Source organism: Diceros bicornis, chromosome 14 (genome assembly GCF_020826845.1).
Source record: "Diceros bicornis minor isolate mBicDic1 chromosome 14, mDicBic1.mat.cur, whole genome shotgun sequence".
Taxonomy (NCBI): domain Eukaryota; kingdom Metazoa; phylum Chordata; class Mammalia; order Perissodactyla; family Rhinocerotidae; genus Diceros; species Diceros bicornis.
In genome coordinates, this window is record NC_080753.1 from 5174723 (window position 1) to 5198004 (window position 23282).

The following is a 23282-nucleotide window of genomic DNA, read 5'->3' on the forward strand; positions in this document are numbered from 1 at the left end:
TATTCCAGAGCTGTGAACATTAGTTAAAAGATCCGGCAAAGAAAATCCTATTAGAATAGAATATACAGCCATCAACTTAAAATCACCCAAAGAGATAAAGAAAAAAATATATTTAAGAGTTCATGAAATAAATATGTGAAAATGCAAAAAAGAACAAATCTGAAATTTCAAGAATAAAAATATAGGCATGATTTTTATATAAGGTGAATAATTTGTCTAAAATTGTAGAGTGGATGAAACTATAGAGAGACTAACAGACAGGACTGTGGAAAATTTATCAAAGTTTTATAGAAAAAAAGAGACAGAATATTTGAAAGTTAGTAAAAATAAATCATAGCTATAGGGTCTCCAACATATGTGTAATTGGTTTTCAGAAAGAGAGCAAATGGAAAATCTTGCCATAAAAACTCTGAGATGAATAGCATTTATGGATCTCTTTAATTTCCCAAAGCATTATTAATCATATTAACTTCACAATGTATCTTGAATGACAGACACCTCAGTGGGTACTAAAGGTACCTGGTACCATGATCAGATAATCTCATTACCAACTCCTCCAGTTCTGATATCAGAGAAGCTCTTCTGAACTAACCAAATCCTCTTTATCCATAATTAAACTATGTAAAATGGGATTTTAAGTTGAAATATTTTGGTGTAGTTAGAAAAATGTATGTTTATCTTCAGGTCATTGTTGCACATCTAAATCAAGACATTTGACTAAGAAGTTACAACTCTTATGTTGTGTTGATTTTTTTCCCAAACTTTAAAGCATAGCATTCCTTATCTCCTCCTGCCCCTAATTCTTGCCCTCAGGAATGCAGACTTGTACTGGGATACATGCAAAGCATGTGAATTTTACCACTTATAGTCCTAAATACTTGGAAGACACTGGCAATTTGGGTTTATGTTGTGGGCGTTCCAGAGATCTGGACTAGGTGGAATCCTTTCAAATTATCTCAGAAAACTCAAAATCACAAGTATCCTTAGAATGTGTCCTCAGTGGATTGTGTCTGGCTCTTGTGAATGAAACGGTGGTTTACAATCTATTATTCTTGTTTGGGAATTGAAAAGTAACTGCACTTAACCTAAAAAATTAGCTGAAAGAATAGTTTCAAATACGTAAAAATATAGTTTTCATTACACTCTCATTACATCACTTACTACAAAATATTTAACTTGTAAACTGCCATGTGGTCTTTACTCTCAAGATTTTAAGAGCTATCTTTCTTGAATTTTTTGTATATGCATTAATCAATTACCTAATAGATTTTGAGGTGCTGGAAAATATGCTTACGTTTCATCACAGGCCAGTGGTCAGCTTCCCATATATGTGTGCCAGAGCATGTCATAAAATAATATACTCTCTGGAAAACTCACAGGGCCCCTTGGAATCCCTGTCACTGTCTCCCCATCTGAGGTTCTAGCCCTGTCATACTCACTGCTCTCTGCGCACCAGCTTTATGGAACCTCTGTCCATCTGCTGCCACATCCGCCCTGCTGGCTTCCTCTGCTTGGCCAGCAGGGGTCTATGCACTGTGCTCAGACATCAAGCATTTTCTCACAAGCATGCAAGACCGATTCCACAATGCATGGAGCAGCTGCTTTTGCTGTCTTTGTGTTTGTTTTTCTGTTAGTCTTTCTTTTGGAGTGATTGTGATAACCTCGAGGTAAAGCCTTCACCATGTGGACCGTGCTCTGTGACTTCATGGAAAACATTTGAGTTTTTGACAAGAAGCACGTGGCTGGGCCCTGCTGGGCTTCACTGGTTTTTCTTTCTACGCCTTGCTTGTTTGGCACCCTGTTTCTTTGGCCTCATGTTCTTGTTCAACTTTTAATCTCAAATACAAGGATTGAGTAGATAACACTCTACTCATTTAGCACAAGTGTATAGTAAATAATATTCCCATGGATGGGAGTAAAAATAGAATTGAGTTTCTCTTATATTCATGACACCTTTTCAATTAATGAGTCTAATCAGGTAATTCATAAATCTGCTTCCAAATTGAATGCTATGTTTATTGTCTGTGAGTATGAAACACCGTGTGTTTTGCCTTTGGGGAAAAAAACAAGCAAACTCAGAAACATATCAAGAATAAGAACATTTTGGAAGAAAGAATAGACTGAAAAAATTTATGTGTCAAATTTGTTGACATTCTTATAAAGAAAAGGGTGACATGAAACAGATTACTAAGGTCAACAAGAAGATTCTTGACAGATTAACGAGCTCTGATTGATTTAACTCCAGACTTTCTAATGTGACAAGTAAATTTCATAATTCTTACTGTAGATGTCAGAAGACTTATGATTTAAATATTCTTCTGCTTAATTTCCTTTGAATTTTCAGAGTTATTTATTTGTCAACATCTAATAAACTTCTGTGCTAGAACTAACATTTTTTTTTCTATTGGAACTACATCGAAATTTACCAACCACCAAGACTAACTCTCTTTTTCTTTTGTAACACGTAAATTGAGATATAAGGAAGTCTGTATTCCTGAAATAGACTCATGAGATTATATAAAAGGAAACTATTTTCTCTTCCTATCCCCACTACTGCTACCAAATGTTTCCAGTTTCAAGAAATGTGACACACTCTGAATTTCCTTGACTATTAGATGTTAGGTAGATCTTCATATTTGGCCGGTATGTCTGGTAATCACAGGCAAAATATGGCAGCACATTCCAAAAATGTTAATAAAATGTTTTTACAAGTTTTATTGGCTAATTATGCAATCAGAAAATTCATGGCTCATTAGATAAAAAAGTGAAGCAAACTGAGAAATATAGAAAGGGTAGGATGGCAAGTAAGGACAATGCTCTCATCACTGTTTGGTCTTTATGCACAAAGTGTTTGTGTAGGTAACCTTTCACTAATGAGGAAAACCTGCCCCAAGAATTTATTTACTTTTTAAAGCATACACACTTTCTGAGAAAAATGATTTGTCATACTTCATTAAAATTATGCACTGTTAATGTATCTTGCAACACGCAACAATGAATATTGCACTTGGCAGAATTCACAATTAATTAACAAAAATTTCCACTCCCTTCCTAATTGTGTTGGTACTTAGCAATTTTTACTGATATTGGAGGAATTTTTCAGTACCCAAGATTTTTGAAAATCAAGGGAAAGTCTAACTCGGAAAAGAAAATAAGCTAAAAATCAGAATATATTTCGTACTTTTATTTCTATTCTTATTTCTTATTTCTAACTTTTACTGTGGAAGGAAAACAAATGATTGGAAAATTAAGGGCTTATTCATATCTGTTCACTGGAAAAGCTCAAAGCAAATTCTGAGTAAATGTACTAGGATCCATGTCCTTCAACATAATAACAGCTTTAGGAGAGTGATTCAGAGCACCCGAGGGAGGTAAACCAAAGATCCTGTTGACTTTATTTATGGCACAGTAGAGAATGACCACAGATGGAAAAAGAGAAACATGCCTTTCCTGCGCAGTAAAGAAAGAAAAAGCCAGAGAATTTATTAATCTTTCACAAGACCAATAGCTAGCACTTAAATTTGGCCAACATGGATCCCATAAGACATAAACTACTCACTTAACAAAAGTGCATACATGCACACTCACAGGTGCACACACACAAACACACACATACACACCCCCAAACACTGAGTAAGACCAAAAGTTTCCCGTTTATATATAAACCTCCATGTTTTGATAAAGTTCGTTTTTGTTGAATTAACAGACTTTGAATAAATGACTACATTTATAAGGATTGAAAGTAAGATGCTTATGGTACAAAAGGACCAGATGTCTTTTTAGAAATATCATGTGTAATAATTTCGTATCTCTGATCCAAATATAGACATGATCAACAATTTTTTATAAATTTTTGTTTAAATCAACTTATGTCTTACCCTGTGTTCCCAAGGCACCAAGTTTATAAAGATTCTGTGACACTTTTAGACATTACCATCCGTGAGAATATTATTACTATACACCTGCTGCAAATGAGCCAAAAATGCAGCCTAGAATTTTCTCTACCCAGTCATTCTATTTGAGATTAAATGTTGAACAAGAGCACGAGGCCAAAGAAACAGGGTATCAGTATGGTGAGGTTTTGGTCTTAATGAAGTTGTGAAGCGACTGGGAAAACCCACTGATCGTATTCCTTGCTCTCCAGTCTTACCTGAGATAGCCATTCTTCTGCCTTATATGTCCTCTCAGACCAGGCAGCCCGCAACTGACTTGGGGTCATTTCAGGGACAATAAGACTCTATTCTGAGTCTGAGACATTCAGTGCCTAGAACACATTTTTCTTGGGTGTTAAATTAGCCAGTTCCCTTTGGGAACTTGGCATCTCCCAAGACTCTGCCTAGACACGCTACCTAGGCTTCTGGTGTTTATGGGATTCACTGTCATCTGTCTTCCCAGTTCAAGAGCTCTCTAAAGAACATTAACACTTCAGATCACCTTACAAATCAAGGTGCCTAGCCTTTTGTGTGCCATACACCAGTCTAACACTCTGATGATGCCTATGGACCCATCCTCAGAGTAACGTCACTAATGTATTAAAAAAAAAAAACAAAAAGAAGACCATTATCAAAATATTTTAAACAAGTTTGTGATATGATAATATCTGAGTACATTCATTAACATTAACAAATGTGATGGATATAGAGGTGGATCTTACAACCAGAGTGATTTGAACTAGTAATAATCATCAAGGTTATTCTGAGGTATCTGTATCAAGTGTGATGTGATATAAAATATCTGTAATTTCTTGTAGTAACAGAGTTCCAGGTATCGTTAGTACTGTTGGGATTTGTTTTTACATTCTTAATTGAAAAATATGCTAAATTGTAGTTAGGGCTAATTGAGAAAAAATGATGATATTTTTTACATTCATGTTCACAGAACCCCTAATTTCTCATCTGTGGGCCCCAAGATAAGAATTTCCTCTTCTATGATTTAGCCTTTTACAAATTGCACGAAATATCAGAAACCTTTTGTTGCTTCATTTTGCCATTCTGAAAATATTACTTGAGGCAAAGTATCACAAAGCTGGCTTTCTAATTAATGAGTAAAAGAGAATTTCAATGAAGACAAAGCAATTTAATATTTCACTACATAACATTGCCATATATATTTTCATTGGATTAAGATCCAATTCACCTTTATCCCCTCAAAAATATTCCTTCTGGGGGTCTGCCCAGTGGCATAGTGGTTAAGTTTGCTTCAGCGGCGTGGGGTTCATGGGTTCAGATCCCAGGCGCGGACCTACACACTGCTCATCAAGCCATACTGTGGTGGCATCCCACATATAAAATAGTGGAAGATTGGCACAGATGTTAGCTCAGGGTGAATCTTCCTCATCAAAAAAATAAATAAATAATAAATAAATAACCTTTCTTTTGTATAGTACTCAATTTGGAAATATGCCAGACACACTAGAGAAAATATATATCTTTAGAAATGCACAAGGAAATAAGCAATGTTAAGCAATCCTCACTCAGTGCCACACTGTTGCATAAACCGCCAAAAGGCCCCTGGCACCCCAAGTTCTCAAAGTGCCTGTTTCTCACATGGTGTCACACATGGTTTTGTCAGCTGCACTATGTCCTCTGCTGTCAGAATCCTTGTCACCTGCTCCATGTTATTCTCTCTGCACTCTAGGTCTCTCTGACCACACAGAAGTACCAACAGGGGTAGACTTTCACTCCCGTTAGCGTTTGGCATTAGCAGGGCCCAGGTATGGAATCAGGGAGGCCTTCTTTTTTAGTCTTATCTTCTTAGTTACACCTCAACTGCTTGCAGATTTAGGCAAGGTCCTAAGATTTATTGCATGTTTCTACAATAGCACTGGCCTTAGGAATTCAGTTAGTGGCTAGCATTGTACGCATGGTAACAGCTTGGAATGTTCATAACCCTCATTCCCATCTGGGTGTTCTACTTCCCTCTTAACAATCGATTGGGCTCTATTTCTTCTCCGTAGAACTAGTCCACACTTAGCTACCTGGAGGGGCACAGAATTGTCACTATCTGGTTCTAAACTTGTAGAGTTCCCAGTGACAGGTCTCTGCATACATTCTTCTATCCTAGATGAAATGTTATTCTAATTTTCTGTTTAAATTAGCACCCCATGGGAGCCTGTATAATATCTTCTGAAATATAGATGGTTGGGTTTGTTTTGAAGTGAGATGAAATGGGTGCTATGAATGCAGTAAGAAAGAGAGAATGAAGATGTCAGAACTAAAAATACTCAAGCCAAGGTTACTTTTCTCCACCAAATATAAATGTGAAGAAATAGAGAATTGATGTTGGGGATATTTTTTAGTGAGTCAGATTTGAGTCATTTCTTGTTATATTCATTGGCTTGAAATCATCACAACATCAACATTGGAGGAATTTTTAAAAGAACATTTTAAGTGCTTTTTCCAATAGATAATGGAAATTTTTTCCAAAGATAAATGTAGAACCAAGGAACATGCATGATAATTAACTGCCTCTGAATGAAGAAAATGAATTTGAATGAAGAAATACTAAATGTGAAAAAATAAAATAAATGGAGAGTCAGAGTACTGATTGTTCTACACAAAGTAAGCCAAGTGAATACCTGTCTTAAATTAAAATCATTTTCTTTTTATTGTCTATAGAATATTTCTCTTTTTCACCCTCTAGACTTTTATTAGTTTTGATTTACTCAAGTATAAAGGAACTTCCTTCTACATACAAACGTCATTTACTCTACTCCAAAAGGAGAAGAGGAGATGCTCGGGCCTATCACAGATGTGTCTGATGGCTGATTTAAATAGTGTCACCGTGATGTATGTGAAATGCTACCACCTACCCTGCCAATGGGGCATAAAACGGTCTGCACATTTTGCTTCATAAAAGCAGACATGATGGATGTGGACAATCTCATTTTCAAATTGTGCCTTTGAATTTTTTTAATATCAAAAAAATTGGAAATAGAATGAAGAGAAGTGCAACAGAGCACTATTTGCAGGCAAATGCAGGATGTTCTGAGGTGATTATGATTCAGCGGCCGTAAAGCAGGGTGTCTAAGAAACTGTCACAACTAATAGCAGAATCATATGGAAATAGATCCCTAGAGGTCAAAGACGTGTCCTCTGCCTCTGAGTTGTTTATTCCACTGGGCTTGCAACTGTTCCAGTATATGACCACATGAAGTCAAAAAATGAAATTTTAAAAATGCTACATTTTGTAGCTATTTAAATTGCTAGAAATAAGGACACTTTCAATGATGGCAATGATACTGCAACACCTTTTTGGAAATGCAGTATTTCTGCTTAGATAGAAATGACCAGAGCTAACACAAGGATATTAAGAACAATTTCATCAACAGTCAAAGCAATCTGTAAGATAAAGAAAACTACAGAGAGTTATCAATGCGAGGGGAAAATGACACACTTCATAAATCTCACACCGATTCCATTGATTTAAGTTGAGAGGAAACAAAATAGAATGGAATGAAATTTCCATCAGTAGTTTTTTAATAAGTTCTGGAATCACATAACAAGCATTAAATAATAGATGGCTACAGTACCTCTGAAATGGACATTCATAGTAGCAGAGCAATGTTAAAAATATTTTAATGATATTAAAGTAAATAATTTTCATCAGTAATATTCACCAGCAAAATTCCATCAAATGTGATGATCTTCAAACTATAGGCGTGATATTTTGCAAGTAAATCTGAGAGAGGCGCTGTGTAGGAAGTAAGCACATATTGGAGACATGATGTATAGAATCCGAGGAACATCCTATTTCTTTTCATTCTTTTCTCCTTTCCTTCCCTCCTTTCTCCTTTTCATTTTTCTTTCTTTCCTTCTTCCTCATTGCTTCCTTCTTTTTTTCTTTTAAATTCAGAATTCAATGATCACTTTTATTAGGCGAGGCTCAGTATTCTGGACTAGCGATTCAGAGAAACATAAGATCTAGTCCCTACCTTTGATTCACTGCATATTTTGGTGGAGAAAGCGAGTATTTATAAAATTCTGTGTGCTATATCATAGCTCTCTGCAGGCAGCTGTGGGACACAGGAAATGGAAGAACGATGGAGTCTGAAGGGTTCAAAGAGTGATTATTTAAGGTAATGATTAGACACGGGTTCAAGATACCTCTGGGTAGGCGGAGATCTGAAGTAAGACTGCGTTATGCAGAGAGCTACAAGGAGTTCAGCATGCTGAAAATATTGTGTGAATAGGGACTGATGATCAACAAGGATGAGATGGGAGAGAGAGGCGGCACAGTATCTGGAAAAAAATTGGAACTTTGAAGAGTTTTAGAGAGGGCAGTACATCCATTGACTGAATTAAGTAAATGCGGCCATTAGAAACTGAATTTAGTCAAAATGATTATGGGTCCCTGTTAGATCCTTCCCCGTTCTTTTCCTTCCTAAAATGTGGTTATTTGTTTTGTCTTCATCTGCTTAGTAAGTGTAGACTGTAAACAAAAAAATGGAAATATATCAATATTATGATTGCTGTATCACTAATGCCCCGTCATAGTGCCCATCACAGGAGAGGCGCTCAGTAATTATTTAGTAAAGGAATAAACAGATTAGTTTAGTCTGAGCCTATGAGGAAGTTATAGTTATTATCATTAGATCTATTGTATCTGAAGTTTTGACTATGTGGATGATAAGAATAATGTGGAAGGCACAATTATAAAGATATCCCCTCGAGATTCTCTCCCCCTGGTTATTCAGTCAAACGCTAATCTAGATAAATCTGTGACAGGCCTTTGCAGATATAATTAAGGCAACTAATCAGCTGACTTGAAGATAGGGAGATTATTCTGTGTTATCCAGGGAAACTAAATGTAATCACATGGGTCCTTAGAAGCAAAAGAAGAAGGTGGAACGTCCATCAGAGAGAGGTGGCCGAAGGAGAAGTCTGAGAGATTCAAATCCTTCCTTGAGGGAGCCCACATGGAAAGCATGAGAAGGAACACAAGCATTCTCCAGGAGCAAAGGCAGACCCTGGCTGACAGCCTGAGAGGAAACGAAGCCCTCAGTCCTACGATTACAACAAACTGAATCGAGCCATCAACCTGAATGAGCTTGGAAGGAGATTCATCTCCAGAGTCTCCAGAAAAGAACACAGCCTGGCGAACATCTTGATTTTGGTCTTGTGAAATCTGGAATAGAGGAGCCGGTTAAGCCACGCTCTGCTCAGGCTTGTGACTCACAGAAACTACAGATAATACATGAGTGTTGCTTGAAGCTGCTAAATTTGTGGTATTTTGTTCCAGCAGCAATAGAAAACGAAATCAAACAGTTATTCTTTCCTTTAAAAAATGCTATGGGAAAGCAGACTTTGAATGAAGTCTCAGATATTCAAATTTACTTTATTTCAACACATTAAATAGAGGTCTAATATATTTCTGACATGATGCTCTTGTCCTCTTATTCTTATATTATCCTATCATAATTAAATTCAGACTACTTTATACCAACATGTTTTTTAAGGTACAGGCATTGTATCCTCCACATATTCTAAATGTGCTTATATTAATTTTTTAATCAAATGCTGTATACCTTGTTTTCTAAAAGTTAATAAGGAGCACATATGCATGATGAAACAGACAAATGAGAAACAAACAAGCAGAATAAAGAATATGGAGTGACGGGTCAGTCTTTCTCCTTCAGCTGATCCCCGAGTCCCTCATCCCCAACAGAGTCAACCAGTGTAAGCATTTCTCATTATCATCCTAGAAATCATTTGTGTATGTACATGTAGGTGTGCAAGTGTGTGTGTATAATTCATATGTACACACATTTCTTTATTATATAAGTGAAGGCTGCTCTGTACCATGTTATCTCCACATAATAAGAAATCTTGAAATTTTTTCTTACCATTTCCTGAAGGTTTGCTTTATCGTTTCAGGGCTACACAGTATTCCATTTTTAAGCATATATCATAATTTCTTTAATCCCTATTGATGATCATTAGTTGTTTGTCACTACAAACAGTGCTACATTGGATATTTAAATGTTATATAGATATAACATTTCACATTTTTCTTTATCTTTTTAATAGAGTTTATTTTTCAGAGTAGTTTTAGCTTCAGGCAAAATTTAGCACAAAGTACAGAGATTTCCCATATACCCACTGCCCACCTCATGCACAGTCTCCTCCACTATCAACATCCCCTAACACAGTGGTACATTTGTCACAACTGATGAACCTACATTGACGCATTATTATTACCCAAAGTCCATAGTTTACATTACAGTTCGCTCTTAATGTTGTGCATTCCATGGATTTGGACAAATGTATGATGACATGTATGCTTTATTTTTGTATCATACAGAGTACTTTCTCTGCCCTAAAAATCTTCTCTGCTCCTTTTGTTCATCCTATATTAAATTTTAGATCATCCACAGAATGAAAAACAGCACAGAATGCTGAAGTATGCTCTGGGGAGGGGTTGGGAAATCCTTTGTATGGGTTCTACAGTGGGCGAGGTGAAATCTCACTTTCCATTCACCAGATTCAGATTGTTCCAGAACAAAGTGACAGTCCAGACACTCACTTTGATTCCTTACTTAGCAGAGAAACAGTGGAGAGAAACGGCTATGCAGAATTGACACTGGGACCCTTGATTTCTCCATAGTCTGACAGAACCAGGTTAGATGCCATGGTCCACAATGATTAGGAAAGTATGTTAAACTGCTGTCTCCTGGAAAACACCACTGAAGACAGAAAAAATATTTATTTAGAGACTTTTATTTAATGTAAATGATTGAAAAAGGAGATGGAAGAAGACTGAAAGGAGTAAAGGATGAAAAGAGGTGAATTTTTTAAGCGGCAAATGGTAGAAGAAAGGTGGAAACTAAATAAGGAAGTACAGAGGAAGATGGTGAGAACTGGATAAGAAAATCAAATTCAGGGTAAGAGTCTTAGACTTGAAAAAGAAGCAACAGCAAAACGTTGGATAGATTTTAATATTCAGACAGCATCAAAATAGTTTTAACTTATAGTTTTCATAAAAGTTATGGTTTGAATTCAATATCTTCTATAATTTGGCTGTAGCAGTTCTGAAGTTTTTAATTTCCATTTCATTTACAGGTTTTTAAAGTTGGCTGCAAAAATCTGTTCCTAAACAAAACTCAGACCTACCAAAAGAATTCAACATATTTTATGTACTCTCAAGACAGTTTTATCTCTCCTCAGGAAACAAAAAAGTACAGCATTGTCAACCTCCTACTCCTACGCATGGTTAAGATGGGAAAAGGTTTTGATGTCAAGCATTATGTATGCCATTTGCCCTTCAGAAAGTAAACATTTAACCAAATCAAGATACTGATGTTTATGAAAAGCCTCATATATGCTGATATTTTTAGATGTTTTTTACTATGTATTCATAAATAATGGATTTATAACATGAAAATATACTGCTGAAGCATATATCTAACATGCTTGGAAGGAGATGCTGTGCTTTTAAAGCATGTGCTGTGAATTTTATTAACAAAACAGAAGATGTGGCTAGCTATATATGATCTTCTTTATAGAGGGCACTTACTGGAGATATTTTATTCTTAATTTAATATTCATAAAAAATTGACAGTTTATGCACAAGAAATACTTTAGTGAGTTATCCTATGTTATTGTTGGACTAAAACTAAAATTGATAACTTTGTTGTTAAGGTACCATAATAAAATATAGAAAGATAGATGATAGATAAATAATACATAGATAAAAATATATAGATTTAAGTTTTGGTTAATATATACAGTATATGCTTCAGATTAAACAAAATATATTACAGTTGATCATGATTAATAAAGTGAATTCAAATGGATATTTTGATTCAACAGTGATTTATTAAAACAATTATGGTTATTAAATTGTACTTTCCTTTACAACAGGGACTTTTTATACTTATATCCTGGCAAATCTTCTAAAGTATAGTGGAAATTCAATAAATAAATTTTTAAAAATTTAAATAATAAACTATATTCTAATATTCTAATAGTTAATTCTCCAAATTATGCTAATGTATAAACCAATTATTATTAAAGACTGCAATAGAGCCTAAATGGCTGGTAACTGAATGTTCATTGAATAGATAAACAGATAATGATGAAATATCACATACCACTAACACAAGGTATCCTTAATGCATACAGGTTCAATATAGTTTTATTATTTCTTATTATATAGAATATATATAAATTTTAAAGACGTATAAATAAATTAAATAAATAAATTTCACATTTTCATTAATGTTTTACACTTCACTTCGTGAAATGAGACAATATTTTATAGGTACATTTAAATCACCAATTTGAGCTAACTATAGTTACTACATGTCTTGGCTTATATGTAATTAAATGCATAGATTCAAAAAGTGCAGTAAAATACCAGAAAATTAGGGATCTTTTTCAGCTAATTTTCATTGATTTTAAAGTATTCTCATCTCCTCTCCTTTGGTTATTTAAGCAAGGGAGTATTTACTCCTCCATATAGGTGAGGAGTCTGAAAGACCTCGACCATAAGGGAGTTCTTCCATCCTGCTGGCTTATGTGCCAGTATTTCCCAAGTGTAGTTTTGTATCCTCTTTGGTAAATGAAATAAATTTTCATTTTATATGGATAAATATTCTCCATTATGAATGATTATGTATACATTTTAATATGCTTTAAACCTATAACCAAATTGACTAAATATTGAAAAGCTATGATTTAGTCATTCAAAGAAAAATAATGGCCCTGTGATGATTGAACAAAAGTATTTTCCTTTTTTTTTTGTGATTTTTTTAACCTTTTCATAATCAAGTCCAGTTCAAATGTAACCAGTAGTATATTTGAAAGATTATTTTTTACTACAAAAAATATACATGAGTATAATCAATGCAAAATCAAAAAAAAATTTGGAAATAGGAAGAAAAGTGATAGTCTACCAAAAACCAAATTCTATTAACATTATGGTTATATGTCCTTCCTGTTTATATATTTCTCGTGCTTTTCAATAAGATTGAGGTCATACTATTTTTTACAATACATATAATTATTTTGAGTTCACATAATGGAAACATAGAGGTATTTTTTTCAATGATATCAAAATTAATAAAATATTTTTATTTAGAACATTAGTAGAGATTCCTAAAAGTAGAATATCTCAAACAATAATTATGATACACTAAAGTTTCTCATGTGGCCATCTCCAATTAAGTAGATTTGCATATTTTAAGGTTTTCTAATTTGAATATTGAAAACCATATCTTATTGCATCTTCAAAATGATTTTTCTATTTGAGTGACATGAATAATTTCCTATGGATTTTAACCAGTGGTTTATTTATGTGACTTGCTCACATCGTTTTTGCCAAATTATGTTTGGAAAAAAATGGACAAAGGAACTGAATAGACATGAAAAGTGCTCAACATCACTAATCTTCAGGGAAATGTCAATCAAAACTAAATTGGGATATCACTTCACACTTGTTAGGATTGCTATTATCAAAACAAACACAAAAGATAAGTGTTGGCGAGGATGTGGAGAAAAGGGAACCCTTGCGTACTGTTGCTGGGAATGTAAATTGGTGCAGCCACTATGGAAACCAGTGTGGAGGTTCCTCAAAAAAATTAAAATTAGAACCACTATATGATCCAGGAATTCCTCTTCTGGGTGTATATATTTTAGATTATTTTTATTTATACTATATTCTATAATTTTCCAGGGAACATGAATTAACTGAAGAAAAATACTATATCACACAGATGTAAAATGAATAATTAAAAAACAACCATCCATAACATCACACTCAAGACAAAACTTATTTTTTAGTGAGGACTTAGACTAATTTCAATTGTTAGTGCGATATGCCCATATCATTATGCTCATTTTTAAAAATTTATTTAGAGATACTTGTTACATAATAAGTAATTAGTTTAAATTAAATTCATGGATATTTTTGGTTATATTAATTTTTATAATTATTTGGAGTTAATAAAATAATTAACATTTTACTAAATTTGAGTCATTTCATGGAAAAATGTTATTTAATGTTTCTCATCAACCTTAATTATGAATATTGTTTTCTAAAGTACCTCAGCAATATTGTTTTCTTAATTCTTAGATATATAATAATTTTGCTGTTTTATACTTCTCTTTTCCCTATAAATTCTAGCTCATTATTATCACCACACAGAAATACTATTGATTCTGTATATTTATTTTGTAACCAACCACTTTACTGAACTTTCTTACTAGCTGCAATATATTTGGTTTCTCTACTAGAAAATCATGCCATTACCAAAAATGATACAATTATCTCTTCCTTTCCATTATTTTATAACTCACAAGTGTATTTCTTAACTTATTGCACTATCTAGAACTTCTATAAAATTGTGAAATAATATCATTAAGAATAGGAATATTTATATTATCACTATACCTAATGCTGATTACATCTAGGTGTTCAACAGAAATACTGTCCTCGAGTTTGATTTTTAAATAATATTTATAATGTTAAAGATATATATTTTAACTACTAATTTTCTTTTAAAACTTACCCTTTTTCAAATCAGGAGAAAATATAAAACTTTATTAGAAACATTTTCATCTGTTACAAATGACCAATTGGTTTTATTCATTTAACTAATACATGTAAGATATTATGTTATTAGATTCCCCAGCCCTTATTTCTGGGGTAAAATATATCATCTCTGTTGGATTAATCCTGGTGTCTTATACTTGATGTTATTGCTCATGTGTTATTATGTTGTTATGTTTCACACGTGATTTTATAATATTTTGAATTTTGCTCATCTACGTTCATAGAGATTTTTCTTATAAATGTATTTCCTTGTGTTCTTCATATGCCATGACATATAGGTGTCAAGCAATTTTTAAAATAGAGCACTCAAATTACTTATATCATTGAGGTTTCTAAATATTTTAGTATAGGATTTATCTAGTGTTTTATACTATCATTTTCTGTTCATATCTGTATAATATGTATATCATTACTAATTTAGGCTTTATGATTTTTCTGTTATATATTTTTTCACCATTTATGAATTGGTTATGTTTATTAGTGCTAAGAATCATAGTGTTCTCTAATTTGTATTCACATGATAGCTTGCAACCTGTTTTTAATTAAATGTTAATTTTGTGAAGTTTTATAATGTTTGTTAGAAAAAATAATTTTAGTAAATTTATGTTAAATCTATCCTTAGTATAGTATACCTATGCATTCATAAAGTCTTTTATGTTTGAATTTTTCAGGGGTTTTACTATTTATTAGGACAGGTAATTCTAGAAGGAACAATAGTTTATATAAGTCTACTGTGAATTTATGATTTTTCTTTTCAATGGAAGTATACATATGGCTCAATTATAACAATGAACACTATTAAGGGTCTTGATATACACTCCAAATTGACTTCCAAATGAGTTAAATAAATGTTATTTCACACTAGCAAAGCATTAGAATTTCCCTTAAATCATTTCATCACATTTTACTACTATTTACAAAAGTTTTTTCAAATTGAAGATTTGAAAAAGGAGACAAAATTGCCAAGGAGACAATTATTTTGTTCTAATTAGTATTATTTGAATTATAAATGAGATTAAAAATTGTTTATTAGGATGTTTTTTAGTGGGTAGATTAAGTACTTTTTTTCCTAGTAACTTTATTGAGATCATAATGGTTTATGAAATTGTGTAATTTCGAGTGTACATTATTGTTTATCAATTTCTGAGTAGACTTCATCATGGTCACCCCAAGTTGTCTAATTATTGTCTATCACTCTACATATGTGTCCCTTTACCTGTTTCATCCACCCTCCACCCTCCTTCCCCTCTGGAAACCACTAATCTGTTCTCTTTGTCCATGTATTTGTTATATTCCGCATTTGAGTGAAATCATGCAGTATTTGTCTTTCTCTGTCTGGCTTATTTCACTTAACATCATACCCTCAAGATTCATCCATGCTGTTGCAAATGGGACAATTTTGTCCTTTTTTATGGCTGAGTAGTATTCCATTGTGTGTGTGTGTGTGTGTGTGTGTGTGTGTGTGTGTGTATAGCACATCTTTTTTATCCAATCATCATTTTATTAGCACATGGATTGCTTCCACGTCTTGGCTACTGTGAATTATGCTGCAATGAACATAGGGATACATAAATCTCTTTGGATCATTCATTTCAAGTTCTTTGGATAAATGCCCAGTAATGGGATAGTGGGATCATATGGTACTTCTATTTTTAAATTTTTGAGAAATCTCCATATTGTTTTCCATAGTGGCTGCACCAGTTTGCATCCCACTGGCAGCGTATGAGGATTCCCTTTTCTCCACATCTTCTCCAACATTTGTTGTTTTTTGTCTTGGTAATTATAGCCATTCTGACTGGTGTAAGGTGATATCTCATTGTTGTTTTGATTTGTATTTCCCTAATAATTAGTGATGTTGAACATCATTTCATGTGTTTGTTGGCCATATTTATATGTTCTTTGGAAAAATGCCTGTTCATATCCTTTGCCCATTTTTTGATTGGGTTGTTTGTTTTTTTGTTGTTGAGTTGTATGAGTTCTTTATATATTTTGGAGATCAATCCCTGGTCAGATAAGTGATTTGCAAATATTTTCACCCAGTTGGTGGGTTTTCTTTTTGTTTTCATGGTTTCTTTTGCTTTGCAGAAGATTTTTAGTCTGATGCAGTCCCATTTGTTAACTTTTTCTTTTGTTTCCCTTGCCTGATCAGACATGGTATTTGAAAAGATGCTGCTAAGATCAATGTCAAATAGCATACTGCCTATATTTTCTTCTAGGAGTTTTATAGTTTCAGACTTTACATTCAAGTCTTTAATCCATTTTGAGCTAATTTTTGTGTATGGTGCAAGATAATGGTGTACTTTCATTTTTTTGCATGTGGCTGTCCAGTTTTCCCAACACCATTTGTTGAAGAGACTTTCCTTTCTCCAATGTGTGTTCTTGGCTCCTTTGTCAAAGATTAACTGTCCATAGATGTGTGGTTTTATTTCTGGGCTTTCAATTCTGTTCCATTGATCTCTGTGTCTGTTTTTGTGCCAGTGCATGCTCTTTTGATTACTATAGCTTTGTAGTATATTTTGAAGTCAGGGATTGTGATGCCTCCAGCTTTGTTCTTTTTTCTCAGGATTGCTTTGGCTATTCTGGGTCTTTTGTTGTTCCATATAAATTTTAGAATTCTTTGTTCAATTTCTGTGGAGAATGTCATTGAGATTCTAATTGGTATTGCGTTGAATCTGTACATTGCTTTAGGTAGTATGGATATTTTAACTATGTTGATTCTTCTGACCCATGAGCATGGAATATTTTTCCATTTCTTTGTGTCTTCCTCAATTTCTTTCAATAATGTCTTATAGTTTTTAGTGTATAGGTCTTTCACCTTGTTGGTTAAGTTTATCCCTAGATACTTTATTCTTTTTTCTGTGATCATAAATGGGATTGTACTCTTGATTTCTCTTTCTGCTAGTTCATTGTTAGTGTATAGAAATGCAACTGATTTTTGTAAGTTGATTTTGTACCCTGAAACTTTGCTTTAGTTGTTGATTATTTCTAATAATTTTCTGGTGGATTCTTTAGGCTTTCTATGTGTAGGATCATGTCATCTGCAAACAGCGAGAGTTTCCCTTCTTCCTTTCCAATTTGGATTCCTTCTATTTCTTTTTCTTTCCTCATTGCTCTGTCCAAAACCTCCAGTACTATGTTGAATAGGAATGGTAAGAGTGGACACCCTTGTCTTGTTCCTGTTCTCAGAGGAATGGCTTTCAGTTTTTCACCATTAAGTATGACGTTGGCTGTGGGTTTGTCATATGTGGCCTTTATTATGGTGAGGTAATTTCCTTCTATACCTATTTTATTGAGAGTTTTTATCATAAATGGATGTTGCATCTTGTGAAATGCTTTCTCTGCATTTATTGAGATGATCATGTGTTTCTTATTCCTCATTTTGCTTATGTTGTGTATCACATTGATTGATTTGTGGATGTTGAACCATCCCTCTGCCCCTGGAACAAATCCCACTTGATCATGGTGTATGATCCTTTAAATGAATTGTTGCATTCAGTTTGCCAATATTTTGTTGAGGATTTTTGCATCTATGTTCATATGTGCAGCAATATTGGCCTGTAATTTTCCTTCTTTGTGTCCTTGTCTGGTTTTTGTATCAGGGTAATGTCAGCCTCACAGAATGAGTCAGGAAGCATTCCATCTTCTTCAATTTTTTGGAATAGTTTGAGAAGGATAGCTATTAAATCTTTGAATTTGTGGTAAAATTCTCCAGAGAAGCCATCTTGTCCTGGGCATTTGTTTTTTGGGAGGTTTTTGATTACTGTTTCAATCTCTTTACTTGTGATTGGTCTATTCAGATTCTCTATTTCTTCTTGATTCAGTTTTGGGAGGTTGTATAAGTCTAAGAATTTATCCACTTCTTCTAGGTTATCCAATTTGTTGGCATATAGTTTTCCATAATATTCTCTCATAATCCTTTGTATTTCTGTAGAATCTGTTGTAATTTCTCCTCTTTCATTTCTAATTTTCTTTATTTGAGTCTTCTCTCTTTTTTTCTTGGTGAGTCTGACTAAGTGTTTGTCAATTTTGTTTATCTTCTCAAAGAACCAGCTCTTAGTTTCATTAATCCTTTCTACTGTTTTTTTAGTCTCTATTTCATTTATTTCTGCTCTGATTTTTATTATTTCCCTCCTTCTGCTGATTTTGGGCTTTGTTTGTTCTTCTTTTACTAGTTCTGTTAAGCACAGTTTAAGGTTACTTATTTGAAATTTTTCTTGTATGTTGAGGTGGGCCTGTATCGCTACGAATTTCCCTCTTATGACCTCTTTTGTTGCATCCCGTAGGAGTTGGTATGTTGTATTTTCATTTTCATTTGTCTCCAGGTATTTTTTAATTTCTCCTTTGATTTCTTCATTGATCCAATGGTTGTTCAGTAGCCTGTTGTTTAGTCTCCACATATTTCTGACTTTCCCAGTTTTTATCTTGTAGTTGATTTCTAGTTTCATAGCACTGTGGTCTGAAAAGGTGCTTGGGATGATTTCAATCTTCTTAAATTTATTAAGGCTTGCCTTGTTTCCCAGCGTATGGTCTATCTTTGAGAATGATCCATGTGCACTTGAGAAGAATGTACCTTCTGCTGTTTTTGGCCAGAGTACTCTGTATACATCTTTTAAGTCCATCTAATCAAGTGATTCATTTAAATCTACTATTTCTTTGTTGACTTTTTGTCTGGAGGATCTGTCCATTGATGTAAATGGGGTGTTGAGGTCCCCTACTATTATTGTGTTGCTGTTAATTTCCACCTTTAGGTCTGTTAATAGTTGCTTTATGTACTTTGGTGCTCCTATGCACCAATGTTGGGTGCCTGTATATTCATAAGTGTTATGTCCTCTTGGTGGAATGTCCCTTTTATCATTATATACTGCTCCTATTTGTCTTTCATCGTCTTTTTTAATTTGAAGTCTGCCTTGTCTGATATAAGTATGGCAGCACCTGCTTTCTTTTGTTTGCCATTAGCTTGGAATATCATCTTCCATTCCTTCACTCAGAGCCTACATTTGTCTTTACAGCTGAGATGTGTTTCCTGGAGGCAGCATATTGTTGGATTTTTTTTTAAATCCATTCAGTTACTCCAGGTCTTTTGACTGGAGAATTCAATCCATTTACATTTAGAGTGATTATTGATATATGAGGGCTTAATACTGCCATTTTGTCTCTTATTTTCAGGTTGATCTATGTTTCTATTGTTTCTCTTCCTTTGTATTTCTGACTGTCATTTCATTTTTGTGGTTTTCTGAGGAGATTTTCTCTTTTTTTGGGAGTTGTGCTCTGATTTTGTGAAAATCTGCTCTGATTTTTTGTTTAATGGTTGCTATGAGGTTTGTATAAAAGATCTAGTAGAAGAAATAGGCCATTTTATGATAGACTGTTATGTCCATTAACCTAAGCAGGTTCCATCCCTTTCCTCTTCCCCCTCTGAGTTATTGCTGTTAACAATTATTCTGTTCTTAATGCTGTGAGTCTGTGACTAAGTTGAAGAGTTTGTAGCTACTTTTGATGCTTTCCTTCCCTTTATCTTTAGGTTATAACTGAGTATTTGCTTCCCTCTTCTGATAAAGCACTGCAGTTTTCTGATTTTGTCTGTCTAATTATCTCTTTGCTCAAACCTTTGTAGGCCTTTGCATTTTTGCTTGTGGTGTGAATACGTCTTTAATTATTTCTTATAGGGGAGCTCTAGTGGCAGTGAACTCCCTCAGCTTTTGTTTATCTGTGAAAGCTTTTATTTCCACATCATATCTGAAGGAAAATTTTACTAGATAGAGTATTCTTGGCTGAAAGTTTTTGTCTTTCAGTATTTTGAATATATCATTGCATTCTCTCCTAGCCTGTAGAGTTTCTGCTGAGAAATCCACTGAAAGCCTAATGAGGGTTCCTTTGTATGTTATTTTCTTTTGTCTAGCTGCCCTTAATATTTTTTCTTTGTCATTGACTTTTGTCAGTTTTACTATGATGATGCCTTGGGGAATGTCTTTTAGCATTGATATAATTAGGCATTCTGTTAGCTTCATGTATTTGTAAATCTGGTTCCTTCCCCAGGTTTGGGAAGTTCTCAGCTATTATTTGTTTGAACAAGCTCTCTGCTCCTTTCTCCTTCTCTTCTCCCTCTGGAATATCTATAATCCTTATGCTGCATTTCCTAATTGAGTCAGATATTTCTCGAAGAATGCCTTCATTTTTTAAAAATCTTATTTCTGTCTCCTCCTTGACCTGTAGCATTTCTACATTTTATCCCTAAATCACTAATTCTTTCCTCCATAACATCACTCTGTTCTTTAAGGATTCTAGATTATTTTTTATTTCATTGATTATCTTTTTCATACCCAGAATTTCTGCTTGATTTTTTGTTTTATAGTTTCGATCTCTTTGGTGAAGAGGTTCATTTTATTCCTGAGCTCACTGAACTATTTTTCTGTGTTCTCTTGTAACTCATTGAGTTTCTTTATGACAACCATTTTGATTGTCTGTCATTTAGATTGTAAATGTTCAGGGTTGGTGTCTGGAGAATTGTCATTTTCCTTCTGGTCGGAACTGTTGCTGTGGTTTCTCAAGGTTCTGGTGAACTAATCCTTTGTCAGGGCATTTGTGGTAGTATTAGGTCACAGATTCCACCTGCTAACTCTAGGGGGAGCAGGAGCAGAGTTTCTGGTCACACCTTGTCTCCTGGGAGCTGTGTGGCTACTACGAGTGATTGCACCAGCCTGGAGAGCATTCAGGCACTTGTGTGGACTGTGCTTTGTGGGCAGGGCTTCCTTGTAAGGACTGAGCTAGGGCCACTCCTTGGGGCCACAGGGATATGGTGGGCTCCCTCCCTCACTGGGAAAGTGATCACCAGCAGGCTAAGGCCTGCCACTGCCTCTCCCTACATTCACCCGAGGGCATATCCACTTTGAGGGCACTTGCACCAGGCTGGAAAGTGATCCCGTGTGTGCACAGGGCTGTGGGGGCGGAGTGTAGGGAGTGCTCACCTATCTCCACCAGTTCCTAGAGGGTCAGTCAATCTACCCTCAGATGTATAGCTGTGTGTGTCTCTCAGGCGTCCTGTTGTGCTATGTAGGCTTCTTCTGTTGGTCATGAATGTCCATTTAGTTGTAGTTCAAAACGGGGACAGACAAAGGGAACAGCTCACTCCACCACGTTGCTGACATCACTCTAGGGTTTTTCTACTTATGCCTTTTTAATTTTCATTTCACGCCTTTAACTGTCCTTTTGTTGGTGGTATATGCACAGTGTACCTTCTTTAGGAATTATCCCATTCTCTCTAGTATGGCACCCATAGAAACTTCAATGTAGATAGGTGCCTCAGTTCTGCAGACATAGTATGTACACCACTCTGTGCAGTGGAAAGAGTAGGGACCTGTTATGCAACAGAGTTAATAAAAACCGAACCCCATAATTAACATAACGATGATAATATCAGGACATTCCAAGGGTTACTAAGCCCAAAGGATGTACAATTTTGTCCTTTTGACGGCCATGTTTCAAGGTCAAATGGTGAAAGCTCAATGCACCATGAGAAAGTCAGGGCAACACAGAGAAGGAAGCAAAGCTGAGAGAGGGGAAAAGAGTCAGGAGAGAAGGCAGGGTGGGAAAGAGAAGAGGGAGAGATAGAGCTTGACTCCATTATTTAAGCTTTGTATTCTTCTGTGTATGAGGCTACACCCACTGCTGGAGTTGCAGTTAGATGAACCAATAAAGAATAAAGTCTCCTGTCTTGAACGACTTCGACCAGAGTGCCGTTATATGTGTAAGCACAAGTGTGTGGAAACCTACAGAAATTGGTAGCAGAAGCAGAATATTGTAAGAGCAAACTCTAAATTGTAGGACCAGCATATCCAAGTTCTGGAAAGCAGCAGAAATGATTTCCCTCTCTGACTGGGATTCTGATAATACGTTTTATGCAGCAGCACACAAGCTGGTCAAATCCCTACATTTTGCATCTTTAAATTTAGATGATACTGAAGTTTTGGGGGGAAACGAGAGAGTGAAAGTTTTAGATGTGAGGATATGCGTTTTTACGTATTTTTTGTGCTTTTAATCTGAGTTGGTCAGTGTGAAAGCAGAGAGGAAAGCAAGCAGGTGTGGTAAAAGTCCCTTCTGCCTTCACCCAGCAATAAAAACTGGCTGGGAGTCAAATAATCATGAATTTTGTAGAAATGAAAAACCTGAATTCTCTATGCAAAACTGCGTCCATTACAAATGAAGGCAGTTTACAGAGAAGCTGAGCGTGGGAGAGGACTGAGTAGCCATTGGAACCAGAGACATGGAAGGTGCCTGGTCTCTCAGAGGCCCCATGAACTCCAGCTAAGCACATACTTGGATATAACCTGGAGGAAAATATTTTATATTGCCCTCAGCCACTTACAAAGATGGAAGCCATCATTACGAGGGCTAGAGATTTGAGTGTTACCCTGCAGTTAAATTAGAAATTTACAGGACAAGGTCAACATTCAAATATTATATCAGGATAAGATTACTTGCTTAGTTTATCAGTCCATAGAGTTGCTAGTAATCATGTATTCTGTCAATCAACATAATCACATAATACAGCTGTGCTGCAGTGCTCGGTCATAGCCATGTAAGACAGTAAATGGACATGGTTGACATGCTCAATGGGTACAGTTTAGGGCAAATAGACTAATAAAGGACTCACTTCACTTTCTAGAAAATTCTTTCTATTCTTGACAAGGACAATGTCAAGAAAATGTATTTGCTTTCTTTTTTCCTTTTCA

General features: G+C 34.8%; 1 long non-coding RNA gene across 1 annotated transcript in view; it reads left to right on the forward strand.

The window, feature by feature from the left end:
* The window catches only part of LOC131413538 (uncharacterized), a 32234-nt gene extending 20891 nt beyond the window's left edge, over positions 1-11343 (forward strand). Inside the window, exon 3 of the long non-coding RNA XR_009221965.1 lies at positions 11061-11343. This is a non-coding gene — a long non-coding RNA (uncharacterized LOC131413538). The remainder of the gene's footprint in view (positions 1-11060) is intronic.
* The last annotated feature ends 11939 nt before the right edge of the window (positions 11344-23282 follow it).